The sequence below is a fragment of the Rhinolophus sinicus genome, linkage group LG10 (genome assembly GCF_036562045.2).
Source record: "Rhinolophus sinicus isolate RSC01 linkage group LG10, ASM3656204v1, whole genome shotgun sequence".
In the NCBI taxonomy this organism is placed as follows: Eukaryota; Metazoa; Chordata; class Mammalia; order Chiroptera; family Rhinolophidae; genus Rhinolophus; species Rhinolophus sinicus.
Genome location: NC_133759.1, coordinates 52,984,806 through 53,003,262, shown reverse-complemented (window position 1 = coordinate 53,003,262; position 18,457 = coordinate 52,984,806). Strand labels below are relative to the sequence as shown.

General features: G+C 37.9%; 1 long non-coding RNA gene across 1 annotated transcript in view; it reads right to left on the bottom strand.

The window, feature by feature from the left end:
• LOC109443577 (uncharacterized) overlaps nucleotides 1-18,457 on the bottom strand; it is a 272,823-nt gene that overhangs the window by 142,566 nt on the left and 111,800 nt on the right. Inside the window, exon 2 of the long non-coding RNA XR_012489505.1 lies at nucleotides 12,493-12,606. This is a non-coding gene — a long non-coding RNA (uncharacterized LOC109443577). The remainder of the gene's footprint in view (nucleotides 1-12,492; nucleotides 12,607-18,457) is intronic.

The window sequence follows — 18,457 nt, the reverse complement described above, 5'->3', positions numbered from 1 at the left end:
CAAGTAAATATAAAATATGTCACATGATATGCATGCTTCAGAGAAAACTAAAGCAGAGTAGGGGGAGTAGGGACTACGAGAGGACCCCCCCCCCCATATAAGGAAGGCCTCACTGCTAACAGACAACTGAAGGAGTCCAGGGGAGCCACACTGATGAGTAGGGGATGGCAAGCGAACAGCAGATGTCAAAGGCTCTGATGGGCAGGAGACTGCTTGGTATATTCAAGGGATAACAGACTGGCAGAACAGAGCGTGCATGAGGAAGTGTGGTCCCAGTGACGCTGCCAGTGGCCAGATCATGCCAGACCATGTGGCATATATATGCCACATATAATCATTTAGGATTCTCCTGGAGTGAGAAGGGCAGCCATGACATGATCACACAGGGCAGATGTGTGACATGATCTATTTTAAGATGAAAAGAGTCACTCTGGCTGCCGTGTTAAGAATGTGCTGGAAAGGGGTAAAAGCAGGAGAACAGTCAGGAGGTTAATGCAAAGATGCTGGTCAGCGATGATGGTACTTGGACTAAGATTGTGGTGGTACAGGGGCTGAGGAGGGTCAGACTCCGGAAGTATCTTGCAGGTGGGGCAGACATGGTCTGCTAAAGGATGTGGAGTGTGACAGACAGAAGTCAAGGAAGACTCCAAGGTCTGGGGTATCGCATGCTCCTGATAAGGCAGGTAGGAAGAAGATTCAGATCACTGGATGTGAGGACCGCGGTGGCGTGGTGGAGAAGAAACCCTGACTGAAGAGGACTGAAGAGAGGATGGCAGGAGAGGAAATGCAGACGGTGTGTGTAGACAACTCTTGAGGGATTTTTCTAGGTAAAAATGGGGCTCTATGAGATGTGGGCGTGAGCAAGTGATTTAAATCAAAACGTTAACACTGACTGGTTTTAGCTAGCAGGAGTTTAAGTAAATTAACTCTCCACTAACCCCAGTGTGTGTATTATTGATGTTTTCTAGGTTTTCTGAATGATCCCATATTTATAAGCAGAAAAATAAAGTATTTTTAAAGAATATACTAGGTTCTGAAAAATATGATTTCCTGACTTAGCAGATAAGATAGATCAAAAAGAAACCTAGCTCAGAACCAAAAACAGAGAGAGAGGAGAAAGGAGGAGGAAGCATAGCCCTTCTGTGAATCATATCTATGCTAACATTTCTGTATTTAAAAATACATACTAGAACATAACACTGTGTGTATGTGTGTGTGTGTGTGTGTGTGTGTGTGTGCCCGCGCACGCACGTGCAAAGCATTAAAACATAAACTGGAGGGATTCACCTCAAATCCACAATTGTGGCTATTTTTTGGATGATCGGTAAAGAGTATCAAAGCAAAAAGGAACTTCAATTTTATTTCTATTTATTTTTGGTTAAAAATCAAAGACTTGAAACAAATATGAAAAAGAAATTTGTTTCAAATATGAAAAGAGAAAGTAATGATTTCTGGTGGTAAATACAATGCTTGTCATGCCATTATTTTTTGTGCTTTAAAAATATCTCAACAAATACACACCAAAGAATTATCCCTACTCCTCCCCACCACACCCTCATCCCATTCCATCTCTTTCCAACCTCCCTTGCTTTCTGGCAGAATTTACTTATAAAACGAATCATATGATGGTATCAAAGCGACTCATTAAATTAAGAGTAAAAAACAGATTTTTAGCTTTATTCACTTGTCATTCATTCACTAAATATTAATTGTGTACACACAAACAAGGTCTTTCTGTTGTAATTACATCGTGTAATGATAAGGTGAAACAACTTCAAAACAACAAATGCTACATTCTATCAAGAGGCTTAAAGTTGAGGACATAAAAAGGAAGAAAACAAGAGTGAGTAAGCCCACTAGAATGGGGAATTCAGGCAATTCTTCATAGCATATAGGATGTTGATGAGATTACAACTTTTGATAAATCTTAAATAGGTAATAATCTAAAGTATGGATTAGCTGCTAAATCCAAATGCAAAGGGAAAAAGAACTGTGTATATCTTGCTGATTGTTTTTTTCAAGATTTCTTTTTTCCAATACAGAAATAACTGTTTTGTTTCACAAAGAGAACATAAAATTATTTCTAGTGTGAATGACAGCAACAGCCTTTATGGCTAATCAAACAAAAAGGAAAAAATCATTAGTGGAAATGTACAAATATTAAATTTGTCTTTGTTTTTAATAAAAATTAGAAGCCCATGAATTTCAGCAGGACTAGAATGAGGGTGTGCATATCCCATGGTCCCCAGAATTTCTTTTTTTTTTTTAGTTTTTAAACTTATTTTTAAAAAATTTTCAGTTACAGTTGACATTCAATATTATTTTACATAAGTTTCAGATGCACAGCATAGTGGTTAGACATTTATATAATTTGTGCAGTCATTCCGCCAGATTAGTCTAGTACCCAACTGGCACTATTCACAGCTGTTGCAACATTATTGACTGTATTCCCTATGCTGTACTTTACATCCTGTGACTATTTTGTAACTACCAATTTGTATTTCTTTTTCCCTTCACTTTTTTCACCCAGTACCCCAACAACCCTCCCATCTGGCAACAATCAATTTGTTCTCTGTATCTATGAATCTTCATCTGTTTTGTTTGTTCATTTACTTTGTTCTTTAGATTCCACATATCAGTGAGATTGTATAGTATTTGTCTATCTCAGTCTGACTTATTTCACTTGAAATAATGTGCCCTAGGTCCATCCATGTTATCGCAAATTGTAAGATTTCATTCTTTTTTATGACCGAGTATTATTCCATTGTGTGTACGTACCACCTCTTCTTTATCCAATCATTTATTGATGGACACTTAGGTTGCTTCCATATCTTGGCTGTTGTGGTACAGTGAATATAGGGGGTGCATATATATTTTCAAATTAGTGTTTTGGATTTTTTTAATAAATACCCAAAAGTGGAATTGCTGGGTCATAAGGTAGCTCTATTTTTAATTTTTGAGGCCCCTTCAAACTGCTTTTCCGTAATAGCTGCACCCATTTACAGTCCCACCAATAATACACACAGTTCCCTTATCTCCACATCCTTGCAAACAAGTTTTTTGATTTATTGATAGCCATTCTGACAGGTGTGAGGTAATATCTCATTGTGGTTTTAAGTTGCATTTCCCTGATGATTACTGATGTTGAGCATATTTTCATGTGTCTATTGGCCATCTGTATGTCTTCTTTGGAGAAATGTCTATTTAGGTCCTCTGCCCATTTTTTAATTGGAGTGTTTGTTTTTTGGTGTTGGGTGAATGAGTACTTTAAAATTTTGAATATTAACCCCTTATCAGATGTATCATTGGCAAATACCTTCTCCCATTCTGTACGTTGTCTTTTTGTTTTGTTGATGGTTTCCTTTGCTGTGCAAAAATTTTTTGTTTGACAGAGTGCCATTTGTTTATTTTAACTTTGTTTCCATTGCCTGAGGAGATAGATCAGAAAAAAATATTACTAAGAACAGTGTCAGAGAGTTTGCTGTCCATGTTTTCTCCTAGGGGTTTCATGGTTTCAGATCTCATATTTGTCTTTAATCCATTTTGAGTTTATTCTTGTATATGGGGTAGGAAGGTGGTCCAGTTTCATTTTTTTGCATTTACCGGTCCAGTTTGCCCAATAACATTTATTGATTGAATAGGTTGTCTTTACCCCACTATATATCCGTGCCTCCTTTGTCATAGGTTAATTGACCATATAGGTCTGGGATTCTTTCTGGGCTCTCTATTCTGTTCCACTGATCTATGTGTCTTTTCTTTTGCCAGTACCATGCTGTTTTCACTACTATGGCCTTGTAATATAGGTTGATATCAAGCAGCATGATACCTCTAATTTTGTTCTTCTTTCTCAAGATTGCTGTGGCTACTCAGGGTCTTTTGTGGTCCCACATGAATTTTAGGATTATTTGTTCTAGTTCTATGCAAATGCCGTTAGTATTTGGATAGGGATTGCATTGAATCCATAGATTGCTTTGGGTAGTATGGACATTTTAATGATGTTAATTCTTCCTATCCATGAGCATGGTATATTCTTCCAATTATTTGTATCTTCTTTAATTTCTTTCTTCAGTGTCTTATAGTTTTCTACCCTCTGATAGCCTGTAATGATATAAACGTTCCTCTTAAAACTGCTTTTGCTGCATCCCAAAAATTTTGGTAGGATGTATTTTCATTTTCCTTTGTTTCCATGTATCTTTTGATCTCTCCTTTTATTTCTTCTTTAGCCCAGTCGTTCTTTAAAAGTATGTTGTTTAATCTTCACATGTTTGTGGTTTTTCCTGCTTTCTTTTTACAGTTGATATCCAATTTCAAAGCCTTGTGATCAGAGAATATGCTTGGTATGATTTCAGTCTTCTTAAATTTGCTGAGGCTGATTTTATGTCCCAATATATGGTCTATCCTTGAGAATGTTCCATGTACACTAGAAAAAATGTATAGTCTGATGTTTTGATAAAGTGCTCTAAAAATGTCAATTATGTCCATTTCATCTAATGGGTCATTTAGGGCTGCTATTTCTTTATTTATTTTCTGTTTGAATGATCTATCTATAGCTGTCAATGATGTATTTAGGTCCCCTAGTATACTTGTGCTTTGGTCAATTTCTTCCTTTAGTTCTGTTAGTAGTTGCTTGGTATATTTCTGTGCTCCCTGATTGGGGGCATAACTATTGATGATTGTTATGTCTTCTTGTTGTATAGTCCCCTTTGCCAATATGAAATTTCCATCTTTGTCTCTTGTTACCTTTTTCACCCTGAAGTCTGTTTCATCTGATATCAGTATGGTTACTCCTGATTTTCTCTGGCTACCATTTGCTTGAAGTATCAATTTCCACCCTTTCACATTGAATCTATGCTTGTCCTTGTAGCTGAGATGTGTGAGATGGTTGGATTTAGTTTTTTTATCCAATCTGCCTCTCTGTGCCCTTTTAATTGGTGAGTTCGGTCCATTTACATTTAGGGTAATTATTGATATGTGAGGATTTCCTATCATTCTATTTTCAGTAAGACTGTGTCTCCATTGTTTCTTTGCCTTTTTGTTGTCTACTATTTCTGAGTGGTGTTATTCTGTGATTTTTCCCTCTGTTTCTTCTTTTATTACAGTATATATTTCAGTTCTGGATTTTTTTTTTTTTGAGTGATTACCATTAAATTAATGTAAAAGAAAGTTTGATATTTAGAATATTCCATTTTCTTCAGCATGCTAACTTTCTCCATTCCCATATTCCAGTTCAGGCCTTTACTCTCCCCCTTTTTGAGTTGTGGTTGCCACAAATTGTCCCTGTTGATGGTGGTCGAATAGCCTCCTTTAGTATTTCTTGTAGTGCAGGTCATGTATTAGAAAATTCCCTCAGTTTCTGTAAGTCTGGAAAGGTCTTTAATCCTCCTTCACGTCTAAAGGATATCTTTGCTAGATATATTATTCATGACTCATAATTTCTCTCTTTCAATAGTTTGAATATTTGGTTCCACTCCCTCCTGGCTTGTAGAATTTCTGCTAAAAAATCTGATGATATTCTAATGGGCTTTCCTTTGTAGGTTACTGTCTTCTTTTCCCTGGCTGCCTTGAGGATTCTTTCTTTGTTGTTGATTTTTCACAGCTTCAATACAATGTGTATTTAGGTCCCCTACTATAAATGTGTTTTGGTCAATTTCTCCCTTTAGTTCTGCTGGTAGTTGCTTGGTATATTTCTGTGCTCCCTGATTGGGGGCATAAATATTGATGATTCTTATGTCTTCTTGTTGTTATAGTCCCCTTTACCATTATGAAATGTCCATCTTTGTTGGAATTAGTTTTTGGAGAAGGCCTGTTAGGGTTGAGATAATTAGGTGTTACATTTGCTTCTTGGATTCAAGGATCCAGTTCTTTCCACAAGTTTGGGAAGTTCTCATTGACTATTCAATTGAATATACTCTCCGTTCCCTTTCCTCTTTCTTCTTTCTGGTATGACTATTATTCTTATATTGCTCTTTCTGATGGAGTCAGAAAGTTCTTGTAGAGTTCTTTCATTTCTCTTAAGTCTCAAGTCTCTTTCTTCTTCCATCCATGTCATTTCCAGGTTTCTATCTTCGATGTCACTGATTCTTTCCTCCATCTGGTCAACTCTACTACCTAAGCTGGCTATTTCATTCTTAATTTCTTCTATCGAGTTATTAATCTCCAAAAATTGTTTGGTTCTTTTTTAAAATTTCAATCTCTTTGTTAAAATGTTCCTGTTGTTCTTTGATTGTGTTTCTGAGTTCATTAAACTGCCTGTCTGTGTTTTCTTGCATCCCATTGAGTTTTTTCAGAACTGCAATCTTGAATTCTCTGTCATTTAAGTCACATATTTCCATATCTTGAAGTTCGTTTTCTGGAGACTTTTCATTTTCTTTCTGAGCTGTCTTGTTTCCTTGGTTATTCATGGCAATTAATGATTTATTATTTCTCTTCCTAGACATCTACAGAAGTGGGTTCCGCAACAGGTACATAGGAAGGCGGGCTTCTTCTCTGTTCACAGTTCACCTGGGTCATAGGGTGCTACATCCGTGTGGGGATTCAGAGATCTTATGAAATTCCAAAGCTCATCCTGCACCAGATTCAGAGCTCGTGTGTTTCAGCAGTTCTGTTTACTCCTTCAGGGATCTGCCCAGATAGGTGGGGACAGGGGCAGGGTGGGTTGTGAGAGGTGGCCCAGAGCAATGGTGGTGACCACCACCACAGACAGTCCTACTTCCACAGCTCCCTCCCCTTTGCTGGAACTAGTTGGGCTGTGAATCTGTGTCTGCGGACCACAGGTCTCAGAACTGCAAATATTCTGTTCTTTTGATCTGACACTGCTACTGTCCTGCTTCTAGCACTGGGCAGGTGGGGGCGGGGTGAGCTCTGGGAGGGTAGCGAGGGAGAGGCTAGTCTCAGTGCCTAAGGCTTCCGTTCTCTGCTCAACAGTGAGGGCTTAAACCACTGTTTTCAGCCTTCTTCCCTCAGTCTTTGCTCCGAGGTCTCTGCTGTGAGCATTGGGCTCAGCCATGTTATATGCTGTCCCCTCAGCCCTATGGGCCATAAATGGAGCCCTAGCAGTGCGAGTTCTTCCCTGTCCCACATCTGCGGTAGTTCTGGGATGCAGCAAGCTTGGAGCATTGAGCTAGGTCTGCATCCTTCACCCAAGCGGCTCGGTCTCCGTACTTCTCCCTTCCCTCCTCTCCCGCTCACGCAATTTGCGCACCTTTATGTTATTTCTGTAGTGTGCCTCTTAATCTTGCCTGTCTGCTGCACAGGAAGTCCTTTGTGGAGTTATAGTTTTTCAATTTGTTTTAAATTCAAGGGGAGATTTCAAGAGGCTCACCTCACACCGCCATTTTTATAACGTCAGATCCTATGACTCATTTTTGCTGTTCTGATTGGGTGTTTTATGTTACCTTGTCTTCTAAATCGCTGATTTGATCTTCTGTTTCATCTAGTCTGATGGTGATTCCTTCTAATGCATTCTTTATTTCAGTTATTGTATATTTCATTTCTGACTGGTTCTTTTTTTATGGTTTCTATGTCCTTTTTTATGCTTACTATCTCTTTTTTAAAGTTCTCACTAAGTTCCTTGAGCATCCTTATAATCATTATTTTGAACTTTGTACTATTAGGTGTCTTGCCTCCATTTCATTTAGTTCTTTTTCTGGAGTTTTCTCCTGTTCTTTCATTTGGGACATGTTTTCTTTGTCTCCCCATTTTGGCTGCCTCTCCATGTTTGTTTCTATGCATTAGATAGATCCGCTACATCTCCCAGTCTTCGCCAGGTGGCCTTATATAGCAGGTGCCCTGTGAGTCTCAGTGGCACAGTCTCTCTGGTCACCTGAGCTGGGTGCTCCAGGAGTGTCCCTTGTGTGGGTTGTGTGTGCTGTCCTATTACAGTTGAACCTTGATTGCTGTTGACATGTCAGCGGGTAGGATTGACCCTCAGGCTGACTGGCTGTGGGGTTTGGCCACGTCCACAGCTTAAGGGCTGCTTTGCGGGGGGCTTACCCTACGGAGCGGGATTTTCCCCAGGGGCTCTTGTGCCTTCTGAGACTGTCCTTTGGGTGTGCCACTTGTGAGGCTAATCGGGTAGTGCTCTGCTGTTGTCTGAAGCCAACCTCCAGGTATGTTGGTTCTGCGCCCACTTGGGAGCAGTTCCGATGCAGGCCCAGGTCAGCCACTGCCTGTGACTGTCTGGGGACTACCTGGTAGGAGCTGCAAAGCAGTTACTAGTTGGTCGTTCCCTGTGCTGGACCTGGAGGTGCATGAAAGAGGCCATGCTGAGAACCGAGGATGGCTGCCACCAGTACCAGGCCTGGGGTAGCTCCATAAATGTCCAGGACCCAAAGGCCTGCTACCACCTGCTGGCTCCCTTCCCCCAGGTGTTTGCCAATTCCTTCCTGTCCCTGAGGAACAAAGCACGTGGCCGTTGGTATGCCTTGCCTTATCTCTGAAAGCATGATATAAAAAGTCTAGATTACTGGTTCATTATAAAAAGGACATTCAGGAACAGCCAGATAATAGGTATATGTAAGGCCAGATAAGTGGAAAGGGCAAAGAACTTCTACATCCTCCCCAGGCACAGCGCTCTCCCGGAACTTCCTCACATCCACCAACCAGAAAGCTCCCCATCACCCCAGAATTTCTAATCACCTTCACTGACCCCACTGCAGCCAAGAATTTCCCAGAAGTAAACATAGTTGTGACTGATGTTTTCAGAACAGCATGGAGCTCAGCAAATAAGAGAATTTCAGTCCAGAAGAAGCTTCTGAAATCACATCCTTTAATCTTTGCTAACTAAGAGAGGAGAAAACCAAGGAAAGAATAGATTTGTAAAGGTCACACTACAAAGAGAGCTACTGCCTGGACTGGGAGATTATATACCTTCTCCAGATGATGCATACATTAAATTTTACCTTCCCAAGGGTGATTAAATAACCCAATATCCCAACTCTTTAGCATAATTTAAACTATGTTTCTCATATACATATTATAGCCTCTCATTCACTCATCACCCTACCCATCACTCTCACTTTGTCTCCCTGTTGCTCTCTCATTTCTAAACAATCGTTGTTTTCCATCAAGTATAGAGTTACAGGGTAAGGAAAGAGCAGTACTGTAATGTAGTCCCTGAAGGAACTTTAGTGTATTTCACAAAAATGAAAAAGTTAAAACCTAAGTGATATAAGATTAACCTGAGAAAATATTCTCAACGAAAAATGCTTCCTACATTGTCTGATATTTCCTCCATCAAAGTCAGCGTTAAGGCAGAGTTGCTCAAATAAATTCTCTGTAAGAAATTATAATTGGTTTTTCAATTCAAAAATAATCTTCTTTTTTAAAAAGCATATTCTGGATCTCCTGGATAACCATTATCTAGTCAAGTACTCTATGCAAATTCAAAGTCAGTATTTTTATTGGGACCCACTAGTAATACTTTCATTGTCTTGGGCAAATGGGAGAAGAACAGAAGCGAAATTAGCAATTATTCAAGACAGGTAAAAGCCAAATTATATCAGAGAATCCTCTATGAACAAAGTTTGAAAGGGAAAAAAGAATTAAGCATCACACAATACATAGTAAAGGCATGTTAAACTCAGAAGAAATTGAACACCAATGGTCAACACCTTATTCAAATTTTCTCAGCAATTCCATTTTCAGTGAAACCACATCATCTGTCACATGAAATTAGTATACTTAATTCAAATTTTATTCACTTTATGGATTGTTTTTATTTAATTCATAAATTTGTTTTAGTTTTATCTTTGTATAAGAGCTACAAACATGAGGCATTTATAAACAATTTAATGTTTATACATATTTATGTAAAAACTTAATAAACATAAGTCAACACAAAGGGAGTCTATAAAATTTTAATTTTTTGAAAAGGGGTCTATATATTGCTCAGTTTTAAGAAACACTGAGTTAAAGAATTATCTACTGAATATTATCTACTGACTATTACTTGTAGTAGGGTGAATAATAGCCATCCAAAACTGTCACCATCTCAGTTCCTGGAACCAGTGAGTATGTGACCTACAGCAAAAAGGACTCTGCAGGTGTGATTAAGTAAAGAATGTTATCCTGGATTATCTAGTAGCTGGGCCTTACATTATCCTTCAATTCCTTATAAGAGGAGACAGAAGATCAGAGTGAGCAATTGGAGATGTGAGGACAGAAGTGAGAGACTGGAGTAACACAGGACGGGGTCACAAGCCAAGGAATGTAGGCAGCTTCTAGAAGCTAAAATGGGAAGGAAATAGATTCTCTCCTGAAACCCCAGCAGGAGCACAGTCCTTCCAACACCTTGATTTAGGATTTCTGACCTCCAGAACTCTGGGAATAAATCTGTATTGTTTTGAACCATTAAATTTGTGGTAATTTGCCCCAGCAGAAATAGGAAACTAATACACTACTTAATCCATTTGAATAGAATCTTTATTTTTTAACCTTAGTCCTTCTTATTTCACTTAATTGCTAAATAAATACAAAAATCAGTGCATGCCACTGTGTTTTCCAAGAAACAGATCCCCTGGTCTTTGTGATCACCAACTAGGCTCTCAGACGAAGAGCAAAGTCAGATTTCAATGGCAGAAAAAGGAGGTAAAAGTGTAAATACAGGTAAGGCCAGGAAGGGTACCCCACTGGAAGGCTCTGCTGGGGATGGAATAGTGCACAACTACTGGGTTTCTCATTAGCGAGTGGGGATTGGCAAGGAAAAAAAGAAAGCTGGGAGCCATAGAACAGTGATCCAGAGGAGAACAGGGCTGGACAGCCAGAACAGTCCCGGAGACTCTGACTGCATGGCCACTTCTGCAGTTTGGTTTAGGCCTGACCCTTGCCTCTGAATCTTTAAATCTGTGCCAAACTGTTTTGCCAGCATTTATGTTTCCAGGAAAACTGAGGCTCCCCAAAGATCGGCTATAGGAAAGAAAGCAGATTCTGAAAGCCCTTGAGTCAAGACAAATCGGAGTTCACCCATACTGAAGCTGATCCAGGCCACAAGGCAAGGCCAAGGGCACAGAGATCAACACAGGAAGCCCTTCTCTTCCTGGTCCCGACTGACAGACTGGGGGAGGAAATCAGGTCAAGAGCCAAGCCGCCTGGAATAATTATGCAGAAAGCAGTAGAAACTGAATATCCAACACCACTATTTTGTTATTTGATCCCCTAAGGAATTAGGAGAAGTGATTATTCCTTAAGGGTCTCGAATGATACAAGCAAAAACCAAACAAGGTGTCACAGTGGCTGACAGGGAGGACAGCAGCAACAGAGGAAAGTATAATTTCTTAAGTATAAACCAAAAGGGGTCTAGTAAGAGGTAATGTGGTATCTTACTGTCCTTGAATTCTCTTATCCAGACTCTCGTCATTTTCTCTGCTTCCCGGGCTCCTCCCTTCTTGAGGCCCCCTATTCTGGGAGGCAGGATTAAGCTGTTTTCAATGATCAGTCCTCTACTTCTCTTAGGTTTAATCTCTTCCCGAGCACAACTGGGCCAGGGTACACCAGTTCACTGTGCAGGGAAGTACATCACAGCTACTGGTTTGAGTGAAAATAGAGTTAATTATGTTCCATGGTATCACTCAATACTGTCTCATTGCACCTCACATTGTTATTTGGAAAAGAACACATTACAGGGCCCCGAAGTACCATTTTATTATGACTGTCACTTAATAATCCAAGAATAAGTTATTACCTAAAAAGATAAAGATTCCAGTTTGGTTCTAGAGCTTAAAGTCATTTCATATCAGGAGCCTATTTTAAGTAATGAAAAATCTAGTGATACTATAACTCTCCTCTCACAACATATACTATTTAGACTATAAATGTTGCACAGGGAATACTGAATCTATTCTAAAGATGCCTCCACCCCTTAAAATACGATCTGATTCTTTAAAAAAGTATTTAAATGGGTTGATGATTCCTATCACCTTTACCACAATTCATTTCCCCATTTCAAAAGCAAATTCCTTACATTTCACTTACCTCTGAATCCATGATAAATTTAAATTCAACCAGAATAAGTTTTATATCATAATATATAAGGGGAAAAAAACTTGTGAAGAAGATTCTAACAAAATCTGTAAAATATTTAGGAAAAAATATTTTCCTATAGCGTGTGGGCATTCATTTGGATGATACTAAATACAAAATATGTCTCATCTCTTGAAATAAATCCAGTCTCATAAAACCACAGGACATTGGAATTGGAAGAAACCTTGACTTATGTACTTCAATCACGTAGACATGAGTAAGGCTCCTTCACAATAATTCCAACTAATGATTGCCCAGACCTTCCCTGGACACCTCCACAGAAATGGAACGCACTCTAATGGTTGGTAGCCTATTTTTCCTCATTCTGAGACAATAGTTCCCCTTGGTGTTCCTTCCTTTCACCCGGTCACACCTCTGCCCTCTGTAGCATGTACACCGCATTCCCCAAGTCAGGAACCCCCAGAGCTCTCTCTTTTGACCCCTGCACACACAGTCTAGTTTTGAATCTCTTACCATCTGTGTCCCAGCACTCCAGGTCACTACATTCGTTACTGTTTCTCTTGTCACCTGGTATTCCAGCTGGGGTTTGGCCTTCTACTCAGAGGACTTGGTTGAGCATCAGAATTTCTGTTAAAAAAAAAAGATACAATTACATTCACTAGATATGTTCTGTAATTCAGACTTGCCGTTGAGAATGGTCAGCCCTCCAATAAGCCCAAAATTTGAGATTTTCTTTTTCTCTACTGTTCTTCAAGAATCCAAATTGTCTTTTAAAGTCATTCTGAGTTGTAAAAGTCAAAACTAAACTGAAGTTGCCTAAGAATTGCCCCCAGGAATACAGAAAGAAAAAGCCAAACGTGATCAGGTGCATTGCTGCTCTATGTAAAAATAACAAAAAACAAACTGAAAAAAGATATTGGAAAAACAAACTGTAAAAGTCGCTTTACTTGATAAGTTCTTTTTACAAACTTCCCCATTTGAACAAATTGAAAGTAGTCATCCTTGTGACTAAAGTACAGAAAAGATTATTTTATTATTCGGTGCTTTAAATTTAGTAGTAAATGATTTACTAGGCCAGGTTTCAAAATGTTGTTGCTCTTTAAGCTCAGGACTTACTAGGGAAAGCAGTGCATTTTGAAAATGGAATAGAAGGAGAGAGGGGGCAGGGGCCCCACCATACCAGGGAGGGACAGAGCAAGCCTGCCACCTTTAGGGTGGACACAGCTCTGTCCATTATGGGACAAGCTCATTATAGGAACCAGGGACAGCAGTTTGGCAGGTGTCAGGGCTCCCGAGGGAGCAGTTCACCACCACTATAACACCATATTTTTGTAATGAAACAAAGACAATTACCCCCCTTAGAAGCTGGGTGTTTTGGGTTCACACCTTCTCATGTGGGCCTTCTTTGGTTGACTATCAATGAGGACTGATTGGAGAAAAAACTCACAGATATTTCAATTACTGTTAATGTTGCCTAAGTGTTTTCACGGTCACAGTCTAGGGCTTCAACTTTTTAATAAGTTTCCGGTAATTATTACAAGTTTTTGGTTCAATTCCAGCTGAGGATTTAATGGGACTCATTCTGACAAGATATAGGATATGGTCCCAATAGATGTTCATTTGGAAATGGGCCACTTGCAATTCCGAGTGTGCAGAACTGTGCAAGATTAAAAGCACTGGCAGTATCATTTCCACCTTGTGTCCCAGGCTCTGTGGATTTGTAGCTCATCCAGGCTGTCCATCTGGGGAGCAAACAGCATGTACTCCTTGATGAGAAACTCTGGCCAACCGACCAGCTGTGAAAAAATAGATTACTCTTGTCATTTTTTCCTCCTAGGCAATTTGCTGGGAGTAAAAATATAATTTCTTAGAAGGAGTGTAGTTAAAAGCAAATCCAAGGGATGCATCTGATTTATATTTAAAACTTCACTACATTTTTATTTGTTAAATTTAATTTTCAATGATATCCTGGCTGTTAAAATATTTCCTAACTCACAGAAGGTGGAAAGGCTGGTGTCTGTTATTTGTGTACTAAAACAGCAAAGGACGGGGGGTGAGGAGGAACAAGAGCATAGGAGAAGGACTCAGCTGGCAGGCTGAGCTGAGTACAGAGATGTGCAGTGCTGCTCTTCCTACAGGTAAAGGACATATTATCATGGAATTAAATAACTGTTGGGAAAATAAATCTTTCTTATCACCCCCAGGAAGCTAAAATGTAAATGCATCTTTTTAAGCCTCTGACATCTAACTCCATCCTTGTGAGAATTCAGAAGATCATACCAGATAGATAGTCGGGGAATTCTGGATCAACTGAGCCAAAGAGCTGATAGAGGAGTTGTTAATAACAGTCTGAATTGTGACGTAATATGTAACATCTAGAATTGTGATACCATGCTACGTGTTTTCATCCAGTCAAAGGGAATGGAAGGATATGTGCCAAGTAAAATTAAACTGTTCAGTTTCTACCCAGTGGAGAGTTAATGATATAATTTGAAATTAAAGAATTTGCAATGATTTGTCTGCACAGTGAGTTACAAAATATGTAGACATAAATGAGTGTCTCACGGTTACTTGCTATTTTGAATTTAAGCATCACAGTGCTGTGCCTCACAAAACCTATTCTCTTTACCCAGAAATTTAAAAAAAAAGAAAAAAAGACTATTAATAACTCCAAATAGATGTTAGCATTTGAGTGGAAGTTATAAGTACAAAATGAAAGTTCTTAAATATGTATGTGTGTATGATATATTAAAGTTACATATTATCATATTTATTTTGATATTGGCTATAGTTGACTGTATAATAGCATATATGTACACACACACACACACACACACACACACACACACAACAAAGGACTTGTGTCCAGATATTTTTTCATACAACTTAGTAAAGGAATGCTTCCTACAATTAAATAAAGCAAGGATTCTTACAATTCAATAAAAGGAAGCCAAACAAACCAAAAAAATAAAGATTAGAACAGAACATCCACAAAAGAAGATATAATAATAGGTAATAAGTGCATAAGAAGGAGCTTAACGTCACAAGTTACCAGGGCAACGCAAATTAAAACTATAATGAGATACCACTTCACATTCATTAGATTGACTAAAATTTAAAAGCCTGACAGTATTAAGTGCTGATGAGGCTATGAAGCAACAACAACTCTCCAACATTGCCGGTGGGAATGCAAAATGGTTCAATCTCTTTGGAAAATAGTTTGGTACTTTCTTATAAAGTTTAACATTCCCTTACTATATGACCCCGACATTCTACTCCTAGATACTCATCCAAGAAAAATAAAAACACAAATCTTTATGGCCACATAAAGATTTGTATATGGATCTTCATGACCGCTTTATTCATAATAGTCAAAAACTAGAAACAATCCAAATGTCTATGGCCAGGTGAATGGCTAATTAAATTGAGGTATACTCATACAACAGAATATTATTCAGCCATAAAAAAAGGAATAACTACTGATATACATAGCATGGGTGCATCTCAAAAACATTATGTTGGTGGTTGCCAGCATTCCTTGGTTTGTAGCTACATCACTCTAATCTCTGCCTCTGTGTTCATATTGACTTCTTCTCTTCTTTCTTCTTTGTAATTTCCCTCTGCCTCTTTCTTGTAAGGACACTTGTCATTGCATTTAGGGTCCGCCTGGATAATCCTGGATAATCTCTCCATCTCAGCACCTCTAATTTGTTAATATCTGCACACTCTTTTTCCAAATAAAGGTTCCAGGAATCAGGACTTGATACCTTTGGGGACCCTTATTCAGCCTACTACAAACACTATGATAGAATAAATTAGGACAATTTTTATGGGGGATGATTTGTTAAACTGTATTTAACTCCTTAATACCATTACTAGAAATTTATTCTAATAAAACAATTCATTCAATTAATAGCTAATGTGTACTATCATGTGAACATGGATTTTTACTTAAAATAATTATTTATAATAATGAAAAATCAGAAACAGCCTAAACACCTAACAATAAGAGATTGGGTTTAATTATGCATCCATACAATGAAAAATGAAGCAACCATAAAATAATAAGTGTATATTTATAGACATAGAAAGACATATATGATATTTTAAGTAAACAAAATAAGGTTACCAAACAGTGAGATCCCATTGAATGTTTGTTTATTTGTGCCCTTATGTGTTTATTTGTGTCCTTATGTGTTTATTTGTGTCCTTATGTGTTTGCCCATGCCAAAGCACATTGTAGTCAAGCTTTAGAAAGCTAAAATTAAAAAGTTCTCTTACAGGCAATAAAAGAAAAAGGCACACATACCGTGTTTCCCTGTAAATAAGACTGGGTCTTATATTAATTTTTGCTCCAAAAGATGTGTTTATGTATATGTATTAATGTATGTGTGTGTATATATATTTTTTTTCTTTTTGCTTTTCTCCTGGTCTTCTTTTATAAAACATATAAATGTTTAAAACAAAAATTAAAGCATGGTTTTGTGGAGTTTGTCACATAGGTAAACCTCATTCATAAAATATATGTTTAAAAACATGAAGCAAAATGATGGGGATAGAGAGTTGCAAGATTTCTATATTTTACATGAAGCTGCATAATGTGAACTTCTTGGTAGAATGGAAAAATTAATGGATTTTTAGTGTAATTCCAAAGCAGCCACTGAAATAATGTAAAGAAAAATAGTTAAAAAGTTGAGAAACATATGATCTCACTGATATGTGGGATATAAAACTGTAAACAACAAAGGAACAAGACAAACAAATAAAGAAACAAAAACTCATAGACACAGACAACAGTTCAGTGGTTATCAGAGGGTAAGGAGGGAGGTGGGTGGTAGACGAGGGTAAAGGGGATCAAATATATGGTGATGGAAGGAGAACTGACTCTGGGTGGTGAACACACAATGTGATGTATAGATGATATATTACAGAATTGTATACCTGAAACCTATGTAACTTTACTAACCATTGTCACCCCAATAAACTTCAATTTAATAAAGTCAATAGGAAAATTAAAATAGAGTTCTTTAAAATATTCAAAATAAAGGACAGAAAGAAAGTAGTTACAAAAAATAGAGTGAACAAGTTAAAAACAAATAATGAAATGGTAGCTCTAACCTCAACCACATCAGTAATTACACTAGACATTATTTGACTAAATACACCAATTTAACGAGAAAGAGTGCTAGAATGATCTAAAAAGAAAACAAAAGACCATGTCTATAGAAAATGGACTTTAAATATAAAAACACACATCTGTTGGTTCACACTTGAATTCATTCCTCAAATGTCTTTGAAATTCAAAAGATTTTTCTTTGTTCTGGTAAATTTCTAAATCATTTACATATCTCAAGAATCATTTCTAAAATACTCATCAAGCATCAATTGTGTGCAAGGTTTCATGCTAACACTGTAAGGCTAGAAAGATAACTAAGATAACCATCTCATATCCTTTGAGCAATGAAGTAGGAAACAAACAAGAACAAGTACAGTTCCTCTTTGCTTGCTCTCTAAGAAGGATAAGATAAGTGTACACAAATTATAAAAAATACTTATTATAGATGAGGCACCATTAGGCGTAATACCCAGGATTTTCAACTGGTGGTGAAGAAGCATGTGTTTTTTTAACCCAAATATATCCCACTTAAGAGTCTGATATGCCCATTCCATCCCCACCTCCCACCAAAAGATTGGAAGACATGCTGCCATAGCAGTTTACTGTCTTTGATGAGAGAATTTCATATCCCTCATATTTGTTAGAGGTGAAAAAAAAAAAAAGGTAAAACCTTCAGCTGTATATAATTATTTTCTAGTTAAATCCACGTATATTAATGATATATTGGAGTTTCATATGAAGTACCATGTATTATAGCAATACAGAAAAGAGTGTGATATATTTAATGCAGATTTCATCATTTTGAATTTCTATTCCTTTGACTCAAATTCCATGGTTATATTTCCAACAGAGCACAAACACCAACCACTGACCCATTAACACATACAGAAATCTTAAGAATATCCAAACTATGTATAGAGATCCACGTGTCAAATAACCTAAATAGAGCATGAGGGGTTACTCCTATAGAGCAAAACATGTAACCTAGGTCATAGTTAATTGGGTGACCCCAGGAGACCTGTGGGACTGTAACACATGTATAACTGGCTGAGTCCTCAATTGCCAAATGTTGTAAAAGTCATCTTCCAGGTTGGATGAGTTGTTATTATAAGCTATTATGGTATTTAAATAAAGCACAAATTACTAACTTAGAATCAAATTTTCATGGGGAAGAAAAACACTCACAGATTACTAATTCTCACAATTATCCACAAGTGGAGACTAAAATGAGACAAATGCCTCACTTGCCTCACCCTAGTCCCAGATAACAAAAGCTTAGTTAGTGGATCCACACAGGTGAAAATCAAACTTACACCATCCACCTCACGGCAACCATCCAGTAACAGGTTACTGCCCTTGTCT